The sequence below is a fragment of the Oryx dammah genome, unplaced genomic scaffold (assembly GCF_014754425.2).
Source record: "Oryx dammah isolate SB20612 unplaced genomic scaffold, SCBI_Odam_1.1 HiC_scaffold_26, whole genome shotgun sequence".
Taxonomy (NCBI): Eukaryota; Metazoa; Chordata; class Mammalia; order Artiodactyla; family Bovidae; genus Oryx; species Oryx dammah.
In genome coordinates, this window is record NW_024070210.1 from 38342362 (window position 1) to 38367198 (window position 24837).

The 24837-nt window shown below is 39.1% G+C and overlaps 1 long non-coding RNA gene across 1 annotated transcript; it reads right to left on the bottom strand.

The window, feature by feature from the left end:
* Positions 1 to 267: 267 nt before the first annotated feature.
* Positions 268 to 24550, bottom strand: LOC120852948. Its single transcript, XR_005718690.1, has 3 exons — positions 24385 to 24550; positions 21484 to 21486; positions 268 to 291 (listed from the first exon to the last, which is right to left on the bottom strand). It is a non-coding gene; the product is annotated as an uncharacterized LOC120852948 (long non-coding RNA).
* Positions 24551 to 24837: the final 287 nt, after the last annotated feature.

Genomic DNA, 24837 nt, shown 5'->3' on the forward strand with positions numbered 1-24837 from the left:
TGAAGGCAGATGTTCAGCATGCTTTCCTCTCTCCCAAAGAGAAAGGACGAAGGCTTGTGGCAGGAATTGTGACCTTGTATGCAGTTACCATGATTGACTATTGCTCTTCTCACTGATTCCTGGTGAAAATCAACTTGGGTAGCTCTGTGGAGGGTGTCTTTATTTATTTTTTTAAATATAAATTTATTCATTTTAATTGAAGCCTACTTTACAATATTGTATTGGTTTTGCCATACATAAACATGAATCTGCCACAGGTATACATGTGTTCCCCATCCTGAACCCCCCTCCCTCCCCGTACCATCCCTCTGGGTTGTCTCAGTGCACCAGCCCCAAGCATCCAGTATCATGCATTGAACCTGGACTGGCGATTCGTTTCATATATGATATTATACATGTTTCAATGCCATTCTCCCAAATCATCCCACCCTCACCCTCTCCCACAGAGTCCAAAAGACTATTCTATACATCTGTGTCTCTTTTGCTGTCTTGCATGCAGGGTTATTGTTACCATCTTTCTAAATTCCATATATATGTGTTAGTATACTGTATTAGTGTTTTTCTTTCTGGCTTACTTCACTCTGTATAATAGGCTCCAGTTTCATCCACCTCATTAGAACTGATTCAAATGTATTCTTTTTAATGGCTGAGTAATACTCCATTGTGTATATGTACCACAGCTTTCTTATCCATTCATCTGCTGATGGACATCTAGGTTGCTTCCATGTCCTGGCTATTATAAACAGTGCTGTGATGAACATTGGGGTACACATGTCTCTTTCAATTCTGGTTTCCTCAGTGTGTATGCCCAGCAGTGGGGTTGCTGGGTCATAAGGCAGTTCTATTTCCAGTTTTTTATGGAATCTCCACATTGTTCTCCATAGTGGCTGTACATAGTGGCTGTACTAGTTTGCATTCCCACCAGTAGTGTAAGAGGGTTCCCTTTTCTCCACACCCTCTCCAGCATTTATTGCTTGTAGACTTTTGGATCACAGCCTTTCTGACTGGTGTGAAATGGTACCTCATTGTGGTTTTAATTTGCATTTCTCTGATAATGAGTGATGTTGAGCATCTTTTCATGTGTTTGTTAGCCATCTGCATGTCTTCTTTGGAGAAATGTCTATTTAGTTCTTTGGCCCATTTTTTGATTGGGTCGTTTATTTTTCTGGAATTGAGCTGCAGGAGTTGCTTGTATATTTTTGAGATTAGTTGTTTGTCAGTTGCTTCATTTGCTATTATTTTCTCCCATTCAGAAGGCTGTCTTTTCACCTTGCTTATAGTTTCCTTTGTTGTGCAGAAGCTTTTAAGTTTAATTAGATCCCATTTGTTTATTTTTGCTTTTATTTCCAGTATTCTGGGAGGTGGGTCATAGAGGATCCTGCTGTGATGTATGTTGGAGAGTGTTTTGCCTATGTTCTCCTCTAGGAGTTTTATAGTTTCTGATCGTATGTTTAGATCTTTAATCCATTTTGAGTTTATTTTTGTGTATTATGTTAGAAAGTGTTCTAGTTTCATTCTTTTACAAGTAGTTGACCAGTTTTCCCAGCACCACTTGTTAAAGAGATTATCTTTAATCCATTGTATATTCTTGCCTCCTTTGTCAAAGATAAGGTGTCCATAGGTGTGTGGATTTATCTCTGGGCTTTCTATTTTGTTCCATTGATCTATATTTCTGTCTTTGTGCCAGTACCATACAATCTTGATGACCGTGGCTTTGTAGTAGAGCCTGAAGTCAGGCAGGCTGATTCCTCCAGTTCCATTTTTCTTTCTCAAAATTGCTTTGGTTACTCGAGGTTTTTTGTGTTTCCATACAAATTGTGAAATTATTTGTTCTAGCTCTGTTAAAAATACCGTTGGTAGCTTGATAGGGATTGCATTGAATCTATAGATTGCTTTGGGTAATATGCTCATTTTCACTATATTGATTCTTACGACCCATGAACATGGTATATTTCTCCATCTATTTATTTAAGAAAACAAATTTGCTTTCAGCTACGTGTGGCCACAGATTAGGTATAAACACTGACAGTGAGCATGACCCTAAGGTTGTTCTACACGAATGTGGTGTTTGTGTTAATTTTTCTTTGCTGCATACCAAATTAGTACAAACCTAGTAGCTTAAAGAAACACAGGTTTGTTATTTTAGTTTCTGTGGATCATATGTCCATGCATGGGTTCCTGGACCCTCTGTTCAGGATCTAATCAAGGTGATGGCCTGGTCTAAGTTCATCTAAGGCTTGGGCTCCTCTTCAAGCTCACAGGTTAAAGGCAGAATTCAGTTGTAGGACTGCAGCCTTCACTTCTAGAGGCTGCTTAGCTATTCCCTCATATGTGGCCCTCTCCACAACATGACAGTTTGCTTCTACACAGCCAAAGAAAGAAAATCTTGACTGCTTTGAATCTCTCTTCTTCTATCTCTGACCTCTAGATCTTGCAAAGTTCTTGCCTAATTAGGGCAAATCCATCTAGGAATTATCTCCCTTTTGATTAATTCAGAGTCAACTTATTAGGGACCTTTTTAACATCTGTTAAGATCCTTTCTTCTGTACCATGTAATTAACCTAACTATGGGATTGAAATCTCATCACATTTACAATTTCTGCCCCCACTCAAGGAGATGGTATTATATACTTGGAGCAGTGAATCTTTGGGCCATCTTAGATTCTTCCTGTCATAGTGTTCCTGTCAACACCTTCAAGTATCAGTAAACTCTGACCCGATATTAGGCTCTATCTCTGTCTGCAGTATTTTGTCTGTTATCTAATAAAATGAAACACATTTCTAAGGTGAATTCTCTAACCCATAAAGTCAAGGTGTGGACAAGTTGGGTGCAGGGATTGGGTAGTGCCCATTACAAGAAGTGTTGACTGGCCACTTAATCTAGGTTAGAAATTTCAAAAATAAAGTCTCATACATCAGGAATATGAAATCAAGGACTTTCTTAGAGTGGCCCTGGTTTGTGTGTTTTGGTCTGGACCTGTGTATCTATGATTGAATCCTATGACTTGACTCTAATGTATGCTGTGACTGATGTTAGACTCCAGGGGAAAAATCTTACTCTGGGGCCACTGGCTGTGTGTCTCAAGGAGAAAGATTGATACCCTGTGCAATGTATGGGCCCACTGGTGCCCAGTCATGTGGAAGAAGAAATACTGTGTGGTATGGTGAGGATAACTCCTAAAGTAGATGGCTTACTTGGCTCCTACAGAATGTCTTTGCTGCTGATGCTGCCTGTAGTTCTGTCACAACAAAGATCCTCATTCATAGAGTTATAGAGAGAAATATTGATGACACCCCATTGGCATAGTCTAGGGGTTAATTCAAGCTTGACTTAAGCCTGGGATCATTAAACCCAGAAAAGCAACTGTTGCTATGGGAGAGGCCCTTAATCTTGATGATAATGACTTTGAACCTCTTTCAGGAAAGAACTTTATAAATATGGCAAAATATAGACTATAGAACCCTCCAAGATATCTAGTAACAAAACCTGAGTACAAGGAAAGAAAACAAACAACTATATTATAGGTTCATATATTAGCCCACTGAAAATGCAAAATTTACTAACAATTTACACAAGAAGATAAAAGGATTCCTATTGACTTTTTCATCTCTACATCATAGTTTCTGAATTAGTTTTAATACCTACAAGATAGAACAATTGGTAAATCTTCATAGCCTAAATCTATACTGGAGCTCAAATTAGTATTATGAACCCCACTAAATTTACAGTCCCTTCTACAATTTTAGGGCATTTCCTGAACATAAAAAAGAAAACAAACATGTATGCCTCACTTTAATCATCACAACTTGCTTAAATTCATCAATGCCACCTGTTTGCCCTAAACTATCCTACAGTGGGCAAGGACACTCTGAACCAATAAGTTAGTATGTTAAAATTAAGTGAAATCTTTACTTGGCAAAAACAGGATCCCATGGGCCTTCTTTCCCCAGTAAAAATTGTGTTAAGTATAGTAAAAGTTGTATCTACAACATGTAGATTTCATACATTGATATATTGCAATCTTATTTTCACTGTAGTGTTAGCTAACACCTCTATCATATAATTTTGTCTTCTTTTTGTGGTGGGAACAATTAAGATCAAGTCTCTTAGCAACTTTGAAGTTTATAATACAAGATTGATGTCTGTAATCACTGTGCTGTACATCAAATCCCCAGGACATATCTACTAGTTGCAAGTTGTACGCTTAAACACCACCTCCAAGTCCCCCACCTCCCAGCCCCTGATAACCACCTGCTTTTACAAATTTAAGTTTTTTAGATTCCACATATGAGTGACATCATACAATATTTGTCTTTGTGTAGTCTGACTTATCTAATTTATCATATGTCCTCAAGGTACATACAAGTGGTAGAATTTCCTTCTTCCTCATCACTGAGTAATATTCCTTTGTGTGTGTGTGCATACGTGCGTGTGCACACACACACATGTGTGATCTTTTTATCTGTTACTTTGATGTACCTGTTGAAGACACTGAGGTTCTTTCAATGTCTTGGATATTGTGAATAATTATGCGATAAACATGGGTGTATAGCTATTCTTTGATATCCTATTTTTATTTCCTTGGGATGGAATGGAATTTCTAGATTATATGGTCATTCCTATTTTTAATTTTGGGTGGAACCTCCATAATGGTTTTCATAGTGGCTAAACAAATTTACATTCCTACTGACAATGTATAACGGTTCTCTCTACTCCACATCTTCACCAACACTTGTCTTCCTGATGATAGCCGTTCTAACAGGTGTGAGGTGTTACATTGTTGTTGTTTAAATTTGCATCTCCCTAATGATTAGTGATTTTCATGTACCAGTTGGCCATGTAATGTCTTTTTTGAGAAAAATGTTTCAATTTTTCCATTTCTAATTTATTTTCCATTTCTATTCAATACCTCTTTCCATTTTTAAATAAATGAATTATGTATTTTGAAAAATACTTTACCTGCATCTATTTGGGTGATCATATTTATCTTCCAGTCTATTAACATATGGTGTATGACATTCATTGATATGCACATGTTGAACCATTCTGGTATCCAGGGCATAAATTCCACTTGATCATGTTGTATAATCCACTTATTGTGTTGTTGAATTTGGTTTGTTAATATTTTGATAATTTTTTACATCTATATTTATCAGGAATATTGGTCCATAGTTTTGTTGTAGTGTCCCTTTTTGGTTTTGGTATTAGAAGAATGCCTGACTTGTAAAATGAATGAGGGAGTGATATCTCGTCTTTATTTTTGGAAAAGTTTGAGAATTGGCATTATTCTTTTTAAACTATTTTATACAATTTATATAGTGAAGCCATCTGGTTCTAGAGTTTTCTGTGTTGAGATGTTTTTGATTACTGATACAATCTTCTTACTAATTATTGGCCTATACAGATTTTATGGAAAAAAAAAAAGTGGTAAAAGAAGGGCTTTTCTGGTGGCTCAGATGGTAAATAATCTGCCTGCAATGAGGAGGACCTGGGCTTGATCCAAATTTAGTCTTGGAAGGTTTTACACTTTCAGGAATTTGTCTCTTTCCTCTAGGTTATCCAATTTGTTGATGTATAATTGTTCACAGTGGTCTCATGATCATTTATATTTCTGTTGTTTCAGTTATAATATCTCCTTTTGCACATCCTATATATTTATTTAAATTTTCTCTTTTTTCATAGTCTAAAGTTCCATCAGTTTTCTTTTTGAAGAACAATTTCCTAGATTTATTTTTACATTGTTTCTTGAACTTTATTTCATTTATTTTTGGTCTGATCTTTGCTATTTTCTTCCCCCTATCAGCTTTGGGTTTAGTTCTTTTTTTTTGTCTGATTCCTTAAGATGTTACGCAGAGACATTACTTTGTCAACAAAGGTCCATCTAGTCAAGGCTATGGTTTTTCCAGTAGTCATGTATGGATGTGAGAGTTGGACTATAAAGAAAGCTGAGTGCAGAAGAATTGATGCTTTTGAACTGTGGTGTTGGAGAAGACTCTTGAGAGTCCCTTGGACAGCAAGGATATCCAACCAGTGCATCGTAAAGGAAATCAGTCCTGAGTGTTCATTGGAAGGACTGATGTTGAAGCTGAAACTCCAATATTTTGGCCACCTAATGTGAAGAGCTGGTTTGAAAAGACCCTGATGTTGGGAAAGATTGAAGGCAGGAGGAGAAGGGGACGACAGAGGATGAGATGGTTAGATGGCATCACCGACTCAGTGGACATGAGTTTGGATAAACTCTGGGAGTTGGTGATGGACAGGGAGGCCTGGCATGCTGTGGTTCATGGGGTTGCAAAGAGTCGGACATGACTGAGTGACTGAACTGAAGATGTTAAGTTAGGTTGTTTATTTGAGAGCTTTTATTTTCTTAATTTATGCATTTTTGACTAATCTTGACTCTTAGAGCTGCTTTTGAAATATCCCATTGCCTATGCTGTGTTTCCATTTTCATTTGTTTCAAGATATTTTTTATTTCTTCTTTGACCCATTGGTTCTTCAGAAGTATTAGTTTCACATTTGTCAATTTTCCAGCTTTCCTCTTGTGTTGATTTTTAGTTTCATACCATTGTGGTTGGAAATGATACTTGGTTTGATTTCAATCTTCTTATATTTGCTAAGACCTGTATTTTGTCTTATATTGTCTGTCCTGGATAATATTTCTTGTGCACTTGAGAGAAATGTATATTCTGCTTCTGTTGATGGAATGTCCTATAAATGTCTGTTAGGTCAATTTGGTTTAATGTATGGTTCAAGTCCAACATTTTCTTGTTGATTTTCTGTCTGGATGATCTATCCATTGCTGAAAGTGAAGTATTAAAGTCCTCTTTTATTATTGTATTGTTGTCTATTTCTCCCTTCAGATCTGTTAGTATTTGCTTAATATATTTAGGTGCTCTGATGGTGGATGTGTGTATATTTATGATAGCAGTAGCATCTGGTGAATTTATCCCTTTATCATTACATAATGGCTTTCTTTGTCTCTTATTGTTTTTGGCTTAAAGTCTGTTTTGTCTGATATAAGTATAGCCAATACCTCTTTCTTTTGTTTGCCACTAGCAGGGAACATCTTTTGCCTTTCCTTCACTTTAGGCCTGTGTGTATCTTTAAAGCTGAGGTGAATCACTGTAGTCATCATAGTAGGGTCTTACTTTTTATCCATCCAGTCACACTGTGCCTTTTGATTGTTGAATTCAGGATGTTTACATTTTGAATTATTATTGATATGTAAGGAATTACTAATGCCATTGTGTTAACTATTTTCTGCCTGTTTTGTGTTTTCATCGTTTCTTTTTCCCCTTCTGTTTCTGCCTACCTTTGTAAATTCATGGTTTTCTATTTGGTGTGCTGTGCTGTTTCACCCTGTCTTTATCTTTTGTGCATCTATTCTAGGTTTTTAGTTTGCGGTTATCATGAATCTTGTATAAGATATCTCACAGACAAAGCAGTCCATTTTAAGCTGATAAGCTTCAGTTGTCTTCAAAAGTTTTACCCGTTACTCCTGCCCTTTCATATTTTTGATGTTATTATTGACCTGTTTTGTATTGTGTATTTGTTAACAAATTGTAATAGCTGTAACTGTTTTTAAATGTTCTTTTGACATTTATACTATTGTTTAGTGGTTAACATGCCATCCTATTACAGAATAGGAGTTGACTAACTTTGACTGTGTATTTACCTTTACCATTATGTTGTATTCTTTTGTATGTTTTTATGTCACAGTGTTTCTTCATTTCAACTTGAAAAACTCCTTTCAGTGTTTCTTGGAAGGTAGATTTAGTGACGTTGAACTTCCTCAGCTTTTGATTGTCTAGAAAAAGTCTTTATTTCTCTTTTAAAATTGTAGGATGAATTTGCAGGATAGGATATTCTTTGCTGGCAGTTTAAATATTTTAACACTTTGAATACGTCATTTCATTCTGTCCTGGCCTATTCAGTTTCTGCTAAGAAAGTCACAAATAGCCTAGTTGGGGGTTCATTGAAGGTACAATCATTTATTTCCCCCTGACTGCTTTTTATAATTCTTAATTTACTTTGATTTTTGACAATTTTATTTATTTATTTATTTATTTTTAAAATTTATTTATTTATTTTTAATTTTTACTTTACAATTCTGTATTGGTTTTGGCATAGATTGACATGAATCCACCACAGGTGTACATGCGTTCCCAAACATGAACCCCCCTCCCACCCCCCTCCCCACAACATCTCTCTGGGTCATCCCCGCGCGTCAGCCCCAAGCGTGTCATATCCTGAATCAGACATAGACTGGCATTTCAATTCTTACATGATATTATACATGTTTCAATGCCATTCTCCCAAATCATCACACCCTCTCCCTCTCCCTCTGAGTCCAAAAGTCCGCTATACACATCTGTGTCTTTTTTGCTGTCCTGCATACAGGGTCATCATTGCCATCTTCCTAAATTCCATATATATGTGTTAGTATACTGTATTGGTGTTTTTCTTTCTGGCTCACTTCACTCTGTATAATCGGCTCCAGTTTCATCCATCTCATCAGAACTGATTCAAATGTATTCTTTTTAATGGCTGAGTAATACTCCATTGTGTATATGTACCACAGCTTTCTTATCCATTCATCTACTGATGGACATCTAGGTGGTTTCCATGTCCTGGCTATTATAAACAGTGCTGCAATGAACATTGGGGTACATGTGTCTCTTTCAATTCTGGTTTCCTCTGTGTGTATGCCCAACAGTGGGATTGCTGGGTCATAAGGCATTTCTATTTGCAATTTTTTAAGGAATCTCCACACTGTTCTCCATAGTGGCTGTACTAGTTTGCACTCCCACCAACAGTGTAGGAGGGTTCCCTTCTCTCCACACCCTCTCCAGCATTTATTGCTTGCAGATTTTTGGATCGCAGACATTCTGACTGGTGTGAAGTGGTACCTCATTGTGGTTTTGATTTGCATTTCTCTAATAATGAGTGATGTTGAGCATCTTTTCATGTGTTTGTTAGCCATCCGTATGTCTTCTTTGGAGAAATGTCTATTTAGTTCTTTGGCCCATTTTTTGATTGGGTCGTTTATTTTTCTGGAATTGAGCTGCAGGAGTTGCTTGTATATTTTTGAGATTAGTTGTTTGTCAGTTGCTTCATTTGCTATTATTTTCTCCCATTTGGAAGGCTGTCTTTTCACTTTGCTTATGTTTTCCTTTGTTGTGCAGAAGCTTTTAATTTTAATTAGATCCCATTTGTTTATTTTTGCTTTTATTTCCAGAATTCTGGGAGGTGGATCATAGAGGATCCTGCTGTGGTTTATGTCGGAGAGTGTTTTGCCTGTGTTCTCCTCTAAGAGTTTTATAGTTTCTGGTCTTACATTTAGATCTTTAATCCATTTTGAGTTTATCTTTGTGTGCGGTGTTAGAAAGTGATCTAGTTTCATTCTTTTACAAGTGGTTGACCAATTTTCCCAGCACCACTTGTTAAAGAGATTGTCTTTACTCCATTGTATATTCTTGCCTCCTTTGTCAAAGATAAGGTGTCCATATGTATGTGGATTTATCTCTGGGCTTTCTATTTTGTTCCATTGATCTATATGTCTGTCTTTGTGCCAATACCATACTGTCTTGATGACTGTGGCTTTGTAGTAGAGCCTGAAGTCAGGCAAATTGATTCCTCCAGTTCCATTCTTCTTTCTCAAGATTGCTTTGGCTATTCGTGGTTTTTTGTATTTCCATACAAATCTTGAAATTATTTGTTCTAGTTCTGTGAAAAATATCGCCGGTATCTTGATAGGGATTGCATTGAATTTGTAAATTGCTTTGGGTAATATACTCATTTTCACTATATTGATTCTTCTGATCCATGAGCATGGTATATTTCTCCATCTATTAGTGTCCTCTTTGATTTCTTTCATCAGTGTTTTATAGTTTTCTGTATATAGGTCTTTAGTTTCTTTAGGTAGATATATTCCTAAGTATTTTATTCTTTTTGTTGCAATGGTGAATGGAATTGTTTCCTTAATTTCTTCTTCTACTTACTCATTATTAGTGTATAGGAATGCAAGGGATTTCTGTGTGTTGATTTTATATCCTGCAACTTTACTATATTCAGTAATTAGCTCTAGTAATTTTCTGGTAGAGTCTTTAGTGTTTTCTATGTAGAGGATCATGTCATCTGCAAACAGTGAGAGTTTTACTTCTTCTTTTCCAATTTGGATTCCTTTTATTTCTTTTTCTGCTCTGATTGCTGTGGCTAAAACTTCCAGAACTATGTTGAATAGTAGTGGTGAAAGTGGGCACCCTTGTCTTGTTCCTGACTTAAGGGGAAATGCTTTCAATTTTTCACCATTGAGGATAATGTTTGCTGTGGGTTTGTCATATATAGCTTTTATTATATTGAGGTATGTTCCTTCTATTCCTGCTTTCTGGAGAGTTTTTATCATAAATGGATGTTGAATTTTGTCAAAGGCCTTCTCTGCATCTATTGAGATAATCATATGGTTATTATTTTTCATTTTGTTAATGTGGTGAATTACATTGATTGATTTACAGATGTTGAAGAATCCTTGCATCCCTGGGATAAAGCCCACTTGGTCATGGTGTATGATCTTTTTAATGTGTTGTTGGATTCTGATTGCTAGAATTTTGTTGAGGATTTTTGCATCTATGTTCATCAGTGATATTGGCCTGTAGTTTTCTTTTTTTGTAGTATCTTTGTCAGGTTTTGGTATTAGGGTGATGGTGGCCTCATAGAATGAGTTTGGAAGTTTCCCTTCCTCTGCAATTTTCTGGAAGAGTTTGAGTAGGATAGGTGTTTTTGACAATTTTATTATAATATGTTTTGGAATTTTTTTTTTTTTTGCATTGAAATAATGGTGTCCTCTCTTACATCATGAATTTGAATGTCCAGTTCTCTCCCCAGATTAGGGACATTCTTAATTATTACTCCTTAAACTTTCTGTCCCCTTTGCCTTCTCAGTTCCAAATATTCTATTTGTTTGATGGGATCACATAAATCATGTGGCTTTTTTCCTCTTTCTTTTTTTTCTCTTTGCTTTCCATTGAGTTATTTCAAAATTTCTATCTTCCAACTCACTTATTTTGTGTTCCATTTGCTCTCCTCTACTGCAGATGGTCTCTGTTGCATTTTTAATATCATTTATTGATTCAGCTCTAGAATTTCTGCTTGATTCTTTTTAAAAATGTATTCTATCTCATTGGAAAATTTCTCATTTTGAATGAGATTTTTTTTTTTTGGTCTTGAATTCATGTTCCTGAATTTTCTTATGGCTTATTCAGAATGGTTATTCTAAATTATTTTACATCTAGTTCATAAAATTTCATTCCTTTGATCTTGATTAGTATAAAATTATTATCTTTTAGTGATGGCATGTTTTCTTGGTTTTTCATATTCTTTGCAGTTTTGTATTGCTGTTTTCACATTTGAAATAGCAGACACCTCCTTTAAAACACTGCTACTTGCCTTTGGATGACTGGTCTGTTAGTGTGTTATTATCTGGGTCTTTTCTCTGTATGAGTACAGAGGGCGTTTGTATGAGTACAGCTGTTCCTCTCTCCTTGCTTTTTTCTTGTGGCAGAATTCTTAAGCTTTATATCTTCTCTGGTTCTTACAGCTGACCAGGATAGCTACTGGAAGCCTCCATTTGTTTTCCATAAGGTGGAACCATAGCTCAATTTTGTGGTCTCTCCCTTGCATGCCACCCTTGGCCCATCTTCTGAGTGCTTCCCCTGTCTACCAGAGCTTACTGTTGCTTCTGTGCAAAAAGGTTGCAGAGTCTGGGAGGTGTGGGCTTTGCACTCAGGGTGTTGCAGGAATCTGCAGACTGATAGGGGGATCATGAGTTGTAGTACTTGTGGGCTTCCTGAGTGCAGCTTGCAAAAGCCAAGTGCCTCTAAAGCCCTTTGATATTCCTATCTGCCTATTTCCTGATCTCCTAGTCATGGAGTTTCTGCCTCAGTATTCTAGATATTGCTAGAGAGAAATAGGTTTCTCTGGATGCATCCTACACAACTGAGGTAGCTAGGCACTCATTCACTGCTCTCCTTTTCCCCAAGGGAGAGATGTTGATATTTCAGTCCCATCCTTTGTTGCCTTGGGAGTTGGGTGTGCATATGTGTGTGTGTTTAGTCACTCAGTCATGTCTGACTCTTTGTGACACCATAGACTGTAGCCCACCAGGCTCCTCTGTCCATGGAGTTTTTCAGGCAAGAATACTGGAGTGGGTTGCCATTACTGATAAAGTTCTTCTTGCTGTTTTGTCTACATCCAAACTTTTTATTTTCCTCTTTAATGACATGATGTGTTCTCTCCTCTGGAAGACTGTAATTCTGCAGTTTCTTGTCTGTGGGTACCTGTTCAGGTCTGTAGTTTCTAGGTGTTTCTCTGACCATTGCAAAGGAGTTGGAGCAGGTTCACCACTCCATGGGTTCCACAGCCTGTATTATGTCTGTCTGCCTGCCTATCACTGGATACATAGGTGGGTGAGACTCCTCCTGGGTCCTTTACTGTATGGTGCTGGATCCCAGAATTCCTTTGTAGCAATCTACAAAGGAATTTTGTTTGTGGATGAATGTCTAACTCTTGGTTTTAAAAGAGGGACAAACAGGAGGAATGACTTATGACACCATAATTCTGAGGGCTCTCTCTGCTTCTTCTCCATTTATCAGTTCATTCTGGCCTGTTCTTAAACTTGGAAAGGAGAAATAGCATCTCAAAATGGATTACCACTATCTTAAGGTCAGGGAACTACACATTAAGGTCTCTCTCCATTATTATACAATTAATGACTCCATCCAATCTGGTAAATACTTTGTAGTCATAGATTTAGCTAATGTGCTTTATCCAATGTCTATTTCGACAGACTTTCAGAAGCATATTGCCTTCACCTTCAAAGGAACAGAAGAAGTATCTTCACCTACCTCCTTATAGAGAACTTCATCAGCTTTGCTATTGCACACAGTCTTTGTAGGCAAGATCCTGAGCGTGTTCAACTTTCTCGGGAGCATAAGTACACATTGTACATCCTCATCTGAGAAGGTGTTTGGTCCTCTATTTTAGGACATACAAATCATCACAGAAAAGCTCACAAAGGGAACTGCCCACTGGCCCACACATAGTACAAAGTCCCACCATCTCGGTTACATTCCTGATAATTATTTGTCAAGCTGAGGAACACTCCATCTTTGAGACTGTCAAAGAACTATTGACCTTCTCAGCACCCACAACTTGAAAACAAACCCAACATCTTTTAGCCCTTTGGGGTTCTGCAGGCAACATATTCCTCATTCACAATTTTCCTTTAAGTCAGTTTATGCTGTTAATCACAATTTGGCTCATCAGAATAACTAAAGGCACCAACACTTTCTTGGAGACTCCCACACAGTAGATCCATTAGGCTCCCCTCATGACTCCTGGGGTCTCTGGACCACCCGTGATGACCATAAGTTTCTGGTACAAGAAAATGCATCCCTTGGCCCCATATTCTATACCATTAAAGTGGAAATTGCTGATCATATGCTGGATTCTCCTGGAAATGGAGACTCTCACACAGGTCCTGAGCCCATGACTCTCTGTTCTCAGCTTCTCATTTTGTCTTGGGCCATGGGAGCAGCAACCTTCCAAGGCTAGCATGGGCACTGAAGACTCCTTGCGAAAATGGACATGGCACCTATGGGATTGAGACAGACCTGTACCCACAAGAGTGGTAGCCTACCCTGTCCTCAGTCCTTTGCCAGACGTCACAGTATTGGAGAAGGACACCCTCTCCCTCACTCCTTGGATACTTGGGGAATTCCCTGAGATCAACGGAGTGAATGGCAGAGGAAGTTCATATACTTTAGACAAGACAGTGGCACCATCATGTGTAAAGTAGCTCACTGTTGAGCTGCTGCTTTTCTACCCCTTAACTGGGCCATCTCTGATAAAGAATAGGACCCAAGGGTCAGCACATTGGCTAAACTTCAGGCTGTCATCGTTCACTGGATATGTTGGCTAAAAATCAGCCTCATCTGTACATTGTTACAGATGCTTGGGCCGTTGCCAATGGTCAGGCCATCTGTCTGGCCAATGGCAGGAGCAACAATTCCTTAGCCAAAGTTTCCCCTTTGGGTAAAAAGCTAGGACTATCTTGCCTCAAACATATACTGCACCCCCCCCAATAGAAATCAAGCTTATACATGTGTCTGCATAAAATCACAATATAAGGCTTCATCAAGTCATTTCTTATTTCCTTTGAAATTCTACATAATATCAATATAATATTACCAATGGAGACCAAGGAACACATTTCACTTCCTGAAATATCCAATGATGGGTGTTGAAGGAGGTGGTAATATAAACTGCATCTTCTTTAATGACCTCAGGCTACAGTGCCTCACTGAGTGCCAATAATGGCTATTTAAGTTCAAATTCAATTAGATGAAACATGGCACATTTCAGTCATCAAACAGAAAAGTAAATTGTAATCAAGAATCTGACTCCATTTATGATGTTTGATTGCTGATAGCTTTCAAACTTCATTATCCATCCTCTTGCCTCTTGCCCTGTATCCAGACAAGATAACCCACCACTTCCTTCTTTGGTGTTGGCAGGAAATTCAAAGCACACAAATCCCACCTTGTGCATGGAAACCCTCCCACCAACCCCACCCTCTAACCCAGTGTAACCCACCCAGTCTCCCCTCTCTGCCTGTCTCAAGCCATTTTTGGATATGCTTAGGGGCTTGCATCAGAGGAGGCAATGGCAACCCACTCCAGTATTCTTGCCTGGAAAATCCCATGGACGGAGGAGCCTGGAAGGCTGTAGTCCATGGGGTCGCTAAGAGTCGGGCGCAAACGAGCGACTTCATTTTCACTTTTCACTTTCATGCATTGGGGAAGGAAATGGCAACCCACTCCAGTGTTCTTGCCTGGAAAGTCCCAGGGACAGAGGAGCCTGGTGGGCTGCCGTCTATGGGGTTGCACAGAGTCGGACACGACTGAAGCGACTTAGCAGCAGCAGGGGCTTGCATGGCTCTCTCCAGAAGGCCTCAGTGTGTGAGTAATAGACTTTTTCATACCCTCTTGGTTTGTGTGTGGTATAATCAGTCTCAAATTGCAGATCAAATCTGGGGTGATGGTGGGGTCCACTCCTGCTCTGAGGATTGCCTACAACAATCTTCATTAAATGATCCAGTTACTTAGGCCACCAAGTTTTAAATAAACCATGTGCCCTAGAAAGTTTATCATGAGGGAAGAGATGGTATTTTTCCCCATATCCTTTGAGATTATTTTGTAAACCCTGTGGTTTAACCCAACTAAAGGTATCTTCTTGTTAGTGCCCTGCTATTCTGATTTTTCAACAAAGTACCAGAGAAAATTTCACCAGAAAGCTTAATAGTAACTGAACATTATTTAGAACTGTTTTCAATATTCCTGCATAGGGAACCCTTACTGTGTGATGCTATAGCATTCGCTAAGAGGTGGAATGGGCTAAATCCTGGGAGGATTAGATGTGGAAACTTGCTCCGATATCTGAACCTAGTTGTGCTGTGCATTTATTTCCATCATGGTTTATTTATGATGTTGACTATAGTACTCAGGGATTCTTGGCAGCATTATAGCAAGAATGGCAATTATTATTGTATCACTAACTGTGGCACTCACAAGAGATGATCCAAGGTATTGCTATAGTGTAATGTCAAGGAATAATATGGGTTACAGTTTTTTCTTTTTAACCCACATTGCTTCATGTAGTCAGAGCAGTACAGGGCAGTGCACCAAAATGGCACCCTCAGTTCCTGCATGGTTAACATAAAAATTGGCAGAAGCAAAATATACTCACATAAGCACGCACTAGAATTTTGTTCCTGCTGCTTCCCCATCTGCAGCAATAGTTTATCAAAAGCCAGTAATTTAAGCATCATCCCAGTGTCCTAGTAGAATACACTGTTCTAGAATATGCATAGTTTAATTACGTTGTGAAAAACAAAGCAAAGGAATATTAAGTATTCAAGAAAAAAAGCAGACTCATTTTTAGGAAGTGTCATTTCAAAGACATGAGACTATACTTTTATAGAAATACTGATTCTCCTACCAGGACATATGTGTAAGAATTTTAGGAAGTTTTTCAAAAGGAATTTCTAGCTTGAAGTTACTTCAAAATTTCTTTCTTTATAAAATTATATATGACCCTTATCCATATAGAGTTCAATTTAGTATAAATTCTTTGTATAATTTACAAACCGACCTTAACTGTCTCATGAAAATTTTTACTTGAAATGTATTTAAATATGATTGTTAAATGTCACTCTCTGGGCAGATTTTTTGATGCTATAATCAGGTTCTGTCACTTACATTTTAGTCTTTGTTGTAGGTGTTCATTAGCTGCATGGCATTTAAGATCATCTTTCCAGTCTGAGAGTTCCAAGATGGCATAACTGGGTGGCCACGTGGCTGCCCTTACAGCTCAGCTGCTGCTGTGCTTGAGGCCTCCGGTATAGAAAGGGGGAGGACCTTGTAGTTTGCTGGGGCTTCAGATGGTTGGTGTCTGACTTCACTGCAGGCAGTTGTGGAAGTATCGAAATCTGTGGCTATACTGAATGGGTTTTTAGTCTTCCCAGTATTTTCTTGGTACATGCTCAGTAGGATGACTAGGAGCCCCTGTGCTCAGAAGCCTTTGCTATTCTTTCATCTCCTAAAGCCAGGGGCTGTCTCAGCTTCCTCCAGAATGAGGGCCAGGATTTGGCACAGCCCCACGGCACCTTCTTAGTGAGAGCCAGTGTGGCGTGAGCATCTAGATCCAACTCAGCCCAGTCCACAAAGACCGACTCTTCACACCGTTTCTGGATCTGAAGCAGCACGGTGCTGAGGGGGCGTGGATCTAGCTCTGCAGTGGCTTCCTGAGCAGCTGGGAAACGTGCAGGCAGGGGTAGTCATCACCCTGCGATCTTCATTAGAGGGAGGAAAGGGGGGATTTTCCGTTGCCTTTCTTCTGTCTCTAGTTTGTCATTCACAGGCTCATTCTGAGGCTGGGTGGTTTGTTCCACGTGGTCTGTCTGGAAGCTTTGCCAGTGGACTCAACAACTGGCTCTACTTTACCATGAAATTGTTGTCAGTTTGGTAACAATCCCCCTTTTATGTGATTTCCTTCCTTCTCTATTCATATCACTCTTATTGCACTAGAGTTACACCTTCCATCTCATCAGGGTTTGAACCAACTCTCATTTCTTCGTAGTGAGAAGAGTCTAAAGCCTGGTAATTGGGTTTCCAAATGCTAGATAGAGAGATTCAGAAGGGATCTGTGAATGCATGACCACCACATCATTGCTTAAAACTCAGAATGTCCCACTTTTGTAGCTTGTGTCAAAAGCACTGAAAATTTTGAATTCTTTGCTCTAATCTTTTGGCCATGGAGGTTTCTGTTCTTCTTGAGATCCCTTAACAATATGATTAAGGCTTAAAAAGATCACTACTTAGTCTATTTTTCTATCTGCTCCTGGAATTGTTTGTATCTGCCTACTCAAACACATTCTGGAAACTATCCTCTTAGGAAGCTGACCAATTATTACTAGTTTACCCTGAATCCAGCGAGGCATGAGGTGAAGCTCCATGAAAGTGAATTTGTTGGTGGCCTTGAAGTTGGAGGAAGGTGCTGAGGATCATTTCCATTATATTCTACCAAGTTCCATCAATCTGTACCCGCCAAATAAAATTCAGTAGGCTTTAGAGTTCTTCCTGTCTGCTGGTTCTTAACTCCTCATTGTTGAGGCTTTGCTAGAGAGTAGATCCCTGGGCTGGGAAGATCCCCTGGAGGAGGGCATGGCAACCCAGTATTCTCCAGTATTCTTGCCTGGAGAATCCCATGGACAGAGGAGTGTGGCAGGCTACAGTCCATAGGTTTGCAAAGAGTCAGACATGACTAAAGCAACTTAGCGTATATCCTAATTGAATGAGAAATTAAGGTGTCTTGAGAATTATATTTACTGGCTGTCAATTTTCCAATTTTTCTGAGTTTCTTTATACAGGGTGAAGGTCCTAGAAAAGAATCCCAAGAAAGGAGGTAACAGAATAATAGGTAGAGGTAAGAAGGATGTAATGATGTCAGCTGGATGAGCATGACTTTTCTCTCTGGTCATGTGAACAGTTTACATTCACTTATTTAAGGGAAGCATTTTTTAAGTTGGGACTCAGGCTGAAAGGATGGCATGATGTAGATGCCATGCAGATCAACCACATAAAACCAGTATTACTGTGGAATTGATTAATCTGGCTTGTTTACATCACTTAAGCTATTCCCATAGGCCCGAGGTTGTTTGTCTGTCTTGTAGATTAGCTATGGTTATGGGACTAGCTGGTAAGATGTATGTAGTGGATGCTATGATGTGTTGTCCAAATCCAACTACAGGAACAAAACATTTGTTAGCTTAGCTGGTTGAGGAGTTGTGGGAAGATGTCAGCCCTCAGCTGGAAATTGTCTGAAATTGTCTCAGTTGAAACAAACTACCAGACACTCTTCCTGGGGTGGCCTGTGTTCAAGACTCAACCATATAGAGGTATAAAGGATTGAATTTCTCTCTCCAATTCAGGACAGCTTTGAATCATCCTGTATTCAGAAAGCCTCACAGTTTCAGCCAAAACATTTTTACAATGGCATATCTGCTCAGCTTCTACCTCTGCCAATCCTGTCCCTTCCTTCCCACAGACATTGATCCCAATAACCCTTTCTGATAGGCTCGCAGTGTGCTAACCTTTGTTGTAGGTTAGATTCTTTGGGAAGCCAGCTATTAATGTAAGGTGACATTTAACTTCCGCATCCAGTTTAGGGGGCTGGGAGTTCAGTTGTCTTTAGGAACAGTCTACTGCTTCCAGGGGAGTCAGTGGCAGTGTGGAATAGCTTTTCTTTCACTGTGGCTCTAGCTCCTTGTTGACCAACTAAGGGAAACAGACTGCCTCATTTCTTTGGAATGGAACTGACACGTGTTCTCAAGTCAATCTCATTCACTTTCAAGTACTTCTCATATGAAACTCTTTTCTCCTTCAACTTTTGGAGCTAGTTTACACCTCTATGGCAGAAAGTGAAGAGGAACTGAAGAGCCTCTTGATGAAAGTGAAAGTGGAGAGTGAAAAAGTTGGCTGAAAGCTCAACATTCAGAAAACGAAGATCATGGCATCCAGTCCCACCACTTCATGGGAAATAGATGGGGAAACAGTGGAAATAGTGTCAGACTTTATTTTGGGGGGCTCCAAAATCACTGCAGATGGTGACTGCAGCCATGAAATTAAAAGATGCTTACTCCTTGGAAGAAAAGTTATGACCAACCTAGATAGCATATTCAAAAGCAGAGACATTACTTTGCTGACTAAGGTCTGTCTAGTCAAGGCTATGGTTTTTCCTGTGGTCATGTATGGATGTGAAAGTTGGACTGTGAAGAAGGCTGAGCACTGAAGAACTGATGCTTTTGAACTGTGGTGTTGGAGAAGACTCTTGAGAGTCCCTTGGACTGCAAGGTGATCCAACCAGTTAATTCTGAAGGAGATCAGCCCTGGGATTTCTTTGGAAGGAATGATGCTAAAGCTGAAACTCCAGTACTTTGGCCACCTCATGCGAAGAGTTGACTCATTGGAAAAGACTCTGATGCTGGGAGGGATTGGAGGCAGGAGGAGAAGGGGACGACAGAGGCTGAGATGGCTGGATGGCATCACGGACTCGATGGACGTGAGTCTGAGGTAACTCCAGGAGTTGTTGATGGACAGGGAGGCCTGGCGTGCTGTGGTTCATGGGGTTGCAAAGAGTCTGACAAGACTGAGCGACTGAACTGAACTGAACTTACACCTCTATGGCCCCTCTGATGCTCATCCCTAGGAGTCAACCAACACTGAGGCTGGAAGAAAATTCAGCTTCACATGAAGTGTAGTGAGAGTACAGGTTTCAGCCCCCAAGATAGCTTTTGCTGGATGAAGTTGCATAGTCGCACACACGCACGCACGCACGCATGCACACACACACACACACACACACACACACACACAAAATGTATGTCTCTGCTACTGAAAATTTCTATTCTGAGGAAAATTCCAGAGGGAATCAGCTATGAATGGCTTAATTAGTCTTTTGTTCTTTGATCCAGATTTTGTGACCTGTGCTTTTAAAGCCAACCCTAAAATCTTGAATATTTTCTCCTGGCTAAGCAGAGTTCCTCATCTTTGAGGTCCTAATCCACCCATGAATATTTCATCTTAGGATCATGAGAGAGGCCAGGGTCATCTTAGTCCCCCCTGGGAGGATGAATCAATTCTGAGGCATGGAAGGCTTTTGTCTACATGAAGATCCAGACCTTTGTGACACAGTCAAATTTTACTGGCTTGTGGGGAAGGAGGTGGTTAATTGGCTTATTTGTTTGAGGGCCTAAATAAGAGAGGGACTGGAGAAACAGTTCCACTGGGGCAATGAGATAGACTTTGTGGGAATGTAGGACTAGATCAATTCTGTCATCTTGGAGGTTGTGGTGTGTCTCACCAATTACTTAAAAAGAAATAAGATATTGTCTCTTAAAAATATTTATTTCCTGTCACTTGAAAAGCACCAGCTAGGGATGTTGACCAAATCAGGAGGAGTGAGCCCTTGATTCCAACAGCCTGTGTCTGCAGCTGTCATTCAGAGAGCTGCCATTTGCTAGTGCCCAGAATGCAGGAATAGAACCTCAGGAATACCTGGGAGTTGAGTCTCTCACCCCTAGGAAGGGCTTTGCTTAGTCAGTTATTCCTCAGTATTTGCCCTGATTTGAAGCAAGTGATCTGGGTTTTTATAGTGCTGCTGCAATCAGTGTTCCCTGATTTGGCTTCTTCCCTGTGATGACAGTCTCTGACTTGTGATCCCATTTCCTTACTGTTTGTCCAAAGAGCATTTTCTTAATAAGTCACACGTCATGAGTTCTTATCTTGGGGTCTGCTCCTGAGAAACTTGGGAAAAGTCTTAGGCACTCTAGGATCAAAAGCACAAAATACCTTTGAACAAAGTTTTTAAGTTTCTCTATATGTATATTATGAAATTCAATAGGATCATATCACAGTTGGTAACTTAGAAACTTAAACCATCATCATGAATACAGGATGGAGAATAATTTACTTGGAAGCTGTATTAAATACTTCTGAGAGTTAGTCCAAGCTGAATGTGAGCAAACAAAATTTGTGATTATAGAAAACACTAATTCTAGGGTCTAAAATAGTAACCCTGGGCTATATTCAATGAAATCTAATTATTAGTATGCTTATGAAGTCCTACAATTTAGGGGTCTTTTAAAAATATGATACAGTGAATCTGGAGACATTCCAAAACAGAAGGGACATGGTTTATTTTAGATGTAAATTAAGAAGAACTGAGATGCACTAGGGCCTTCTTTCTCATTGTCATTCCTCCATTTCTGGACTTGGAGGTGATGTCACACCACAGAGCTTGGGAACTGGCCTGCTTGTTGGCTGTGTGGGGGCAGGGAGGTCCAGCCTGGATGAGTGTGAGAGGACCCCCTTACCACAGCATGAGCTTATACCACATGGAAACAGGAGAGACCAGGGCAAATGACAATTTGTGCACAGACTGTTCAAAAGTACATTTTCTCAGTGTGAACTTTCCAGAAAAATTTGGATTATGTCTGTTAAGGCAGCAGATATTTCTTCATGGTACACTGCAAGATGATGGCCATACAGTAACCTTGAGTCTTTGCTTACCTCACTTCTCTTTTTTCCTTCAATTATACTGCCCTGGCCTTGCACCTTCCATTAGATGTCATAAGCTAAAGATTAATCTCTGACTTTAGCTCTGTTTTCTAGAGGATGCAGGCTAAGACATTTATTGATTATTTCCTTGAAGGCAATCAAGCGATATTAAAAAACAGAATGCTTAGGATATTTCTAAGGGAAATGATTAAATATAGATTCAGACAATGTAGATCATTTCAGAGATATGGCTTAGTTTACCCCATGTTGCTCAAATTCTGAAGGATGTGTGTGTATGTTTTATTTCTCAGTTTTGGAGGACAGTAGTGAAGAAAAAACAAAAGTATGGATACAGCTGGGAAAGGAGAGAGCAGAATGAATTGAGAGAGTAGCATAGATATATATGCATGACCATGTGTAAAAGAGACAGCTAGTGGGAAGCTGCTGTATAGCCCAGGGAGCTCGGTTCAATGCTCTGTGAAGACTTAGGGGGTGGGATGAGGAAGGGGTGGGAAGACGGCTCAAGAGGGAGGGGCTATGTGTATACTTATAACTGATTAATAAAAACAAAAAAGCAGAAAAAGCAACCACAACATTGTAAAGCAGTTATCCTCCAGTTTAAAATGAATAAAGCAGAAAAAAATACTTCAGGATAATATGGTTGTAGAAGTTAATGCAATCTTTACGAAAGGACTTCTGAAACAGATTAAAATATAAAGAAGAAAAAGGATGGAAAAAGACACCTTAAAATGATGCAGAAAAATTAAAAGGTTGTAAAACTGTATCAGGCAAATAAAAACTAAGCAGATATTTTGTTCAATGCTAATACTAACACAAGAATATAAATATTAGAGGCAAAGACATAAATTTGATATTGATAAGAAGTATATTTCACCAACATAAGTCAAATACTTATGTAGACAGTATGCCAAAATATATGAAATCAACACTTTTAGAACTGAAAAATAGACAAAATCAATCAGTCTAATTTTAACATATTTTTCTTGGGAACTAGAAAATCGAAGAAAACTAAAAATAAGGCTATAAATGATTCAAGCAATTAACCACCTTGGCTTATTATAAAATTTGGCTAAGGAAAGAGTAGAAATTACAATATAACATTCTAAATCCATTGCAATAAATTCATAAAGTAGCAAAAACATTTCTGTAAATGAAATACGCTTACAAATAACATTTATTTTAATTTTTTTCTTAATCCATTCAGAAATTCACAAAACAAGCATATGCTTTTAAGGATACAGTTTAAGTAGTACTAAGAAGAAAACGATCTGAAATTTTATTCATTTTTAGAAAACAGGACAGAAAATAAGCCAAGCATTTAACTCAAGAATTAAGAGGAAAGCTTATTTCAAAGAAAGTAGATGTAAGAATTAATAAAGACAAAGGCAGAAGTTTCTGAGGTGGAAGGGATGGGGGAAATCAATATATGACCAATAAAACCAGGACAGCTGCATTTCTTATAATATTGTTAAAGAGGCATTCCTTTGGCAAAACCAACTTTTGCCAATAAATTTGAAAATATAGATGAAGTGCATAATTCTCTAGGATGATATAAAATTATTTCAAGAAAAGATTACAAGTCCTTGGCAGGACCACTAGAGTGAGTAATGGATTAATATCACTCCTGATCTAAGCCTGCCTGTCATCTGGCTCCTCTTTGGAAACCTCAGAGTTAGAGTCACTCACTGAGGACATTGTGGTGCCTCACATGCTGTGAACCTTGCTCTGGAGACTGCTCTGGACTGGTGAAGATGCTCGCGTGTGCTCAGTTGTGACAGACTCTGCGACACCATGGATGGTATAGCCCGGCAGGCTCCTCTGTCCATGGGATTCTCCAGGCAAGAAAATAAGAGTGGGTTGCCATTTCCTCCTCCAGGGGATCTTCCCAGCCCAGGAAGAACTAAGTAAACACAGTGTTAAATTAAAGCTATTGTGTCTCCTGAATCTGGCAGCAGATTAGAATCTGTAATAACGACTAATATTCCTGCTAGTTAAAGAGCTACCTCTAAAAATGCATGAGGCCTAGATGGTTTCATAGCTACTTTTAAAGAACCTTCAAGCAACAGATTGCACTCCATTATTATTTAAACAGTTCTGGCACACAGAATAAGATGTCTTAACTTATTTAAAATGCCTAGCATAACGTTTTTCCTAAATAGGACCAGTTGAGCGCATAAAACTGTAGGTCAGTTTCACTTTTGGTGAGAGACAGATGAAAAGGTAGAGGAACCAGAGATCAAATTGCCAACATTCATTGGATCATAGAGGAAAGCAAGGGAATTTCAGAAAAACATCTACATCTCCTTCATTGAGGACAGGGCTTTCCATGTGGCACTAGTGGTAAGGAACTCGCCTTCCGTTGCTAGGAGACTTAAGAGATGCGAGTTGGATCCCTGGGTCAGGAAGATCCCCTGGAGAAGGAAATGGCAACGCACTCCAGTATTCTTGCCTGAAGAATTCCATGGACAGAGGAGCCTGGCAGGTTACAGTTCAGGATGGGGAACACATGTACACCCATGGCTGACTCATGTCAATGTATGGCAAAACCCACTACAATATTGTAAAGTAATTAGCCTCCAATTAAAATAAATAAATTAATTAAAAACAAACAAAAAATACTCTGTAATGACGAATATGGGAAAATCTAAAGAAGAGCTGATATATGTACATGTGTTCCCCATCCTGAACCTCCCTCCCCATCCCATCCCTCTGGGTCATCCCAGTGCACCAGCCCTGAACACCCTGGCTCATGTATCAAACCTTGACTGGCCATCTGTTTCATATTTGATAATATACGTGTTTCAATGCTATTCTCTCAAATCATCCCACCCTCACCTTCTCTCACAGAGTCCAACAGACTCTTCTTTACATCTGTGTCTCTTTTGCTGTCTCGCATATAGGGTCATTGTTACCATCTTTCTAAATTCCATATATATGCATTGAAAAAAGTGAAAAGTGAAAGTGAAGTCACTCAGTCATGTCCGACTCTTTGCGACCCCATGGACTGTAGCCTACCAGGCTCCTCCCTCCATGGGATTCTCCAGGCAAGAGTACTGGAGTGGGTTGCCATTTCCTTCTCCAGGGGATCTTCCTGACCCAGGGATCGAACCTGGGTCTCCCGCATTCCAGGCAGACGCTTTA